The sequence below is a fragment of the Myotis davidii genome, unplaced genomic scaffold (genome assembly GCF_000327345.1).
Source record: "Myotis davidii unplaced genomic scaffold, ASM32734v1 scaffold1168, whole genome shotgun sequence".
Lineage (NCBI taxonomy): Eukaryota > Metazoa > Chordata > Mammalia > Chiroptera > Vespertilionidae > Myotis > Myotis davidii.
This window is the reverse complement of record NW_006299037.1, coordinates 90,487-91,367: the sequence shown is the minus strand read 5'-3', so window position 1 is coordinate 91,367 and position 881 is coordinate 90,487.

The window sequence follows — 881 nt, the reverse complement described above, 5'->3', positions numbered from 1 at the left end:
GGTCATGGTTAAAGCACAGAGTATGGTATACTGTCTGTAATATTATAATCAGTACAGATGGTGGGTGCTGGAATTACCAATTGGTGGGAACAGTTTGTAAGAATGATTGTCTAATCACTATGCTCTACACCTGAAACCAATACCAAATATTAAATGTAAACAATAATTGAAAAAAAATTAAAAATAAATGCTCGTGTCTTTCATATCTGTGACCAGCTTTGCTTCCTGCCCATTTTAAGACACAGTGCCTATCAATTTTAAGGTGAACATTTAGAGTGATGTGAACCACTTCTGTTAGAAACTACACTGGGGCCTTGAGTTCCGAGTGTCCCGACTAACGAGTTTTTTGAGATACCAGCTGTCTCTTGGCCGATTTTTTGAATTGAGTTGACAGTAATTTGAGTTAACGAGCTCCTTAACAAGCTCAGTCTCAGAATGAATTAAACTCATAAGTCAAGGCCCCACTGTATTTGATTTCCTCTTAACTGAGCCAGGTTGGTAAAGTACATGGCCCGTGGTTCTATCACTCTCCAGCCATCTCTTTCAGTTACTAAAAATTAACCCTGCCTTGGTCTCCCCTCTGTCATTTTTCCATATTTCTCCTAAAGTCTCTCTTCCACTCTCTGTGACCCACCCCTGCCATCGGTTATGAATTCTTGGTATTGGTGGTGTGACAGTCTCATTTCCAGGGGCACCTTAGAGATTACCCTTCTCTATCTCCATCTTAAAATCCGTACTCTTTCTCTATAGAAGGGGTGTTCCTTCCTGATAATGCCAGAAGGATTACACTGTTTACAGAAAGCTAAGGCTATGGTGTTATTTTATATACTTAACCTTATGCTACCTAACATTAATAGAGAAACTCAGAATATAAGAATTTA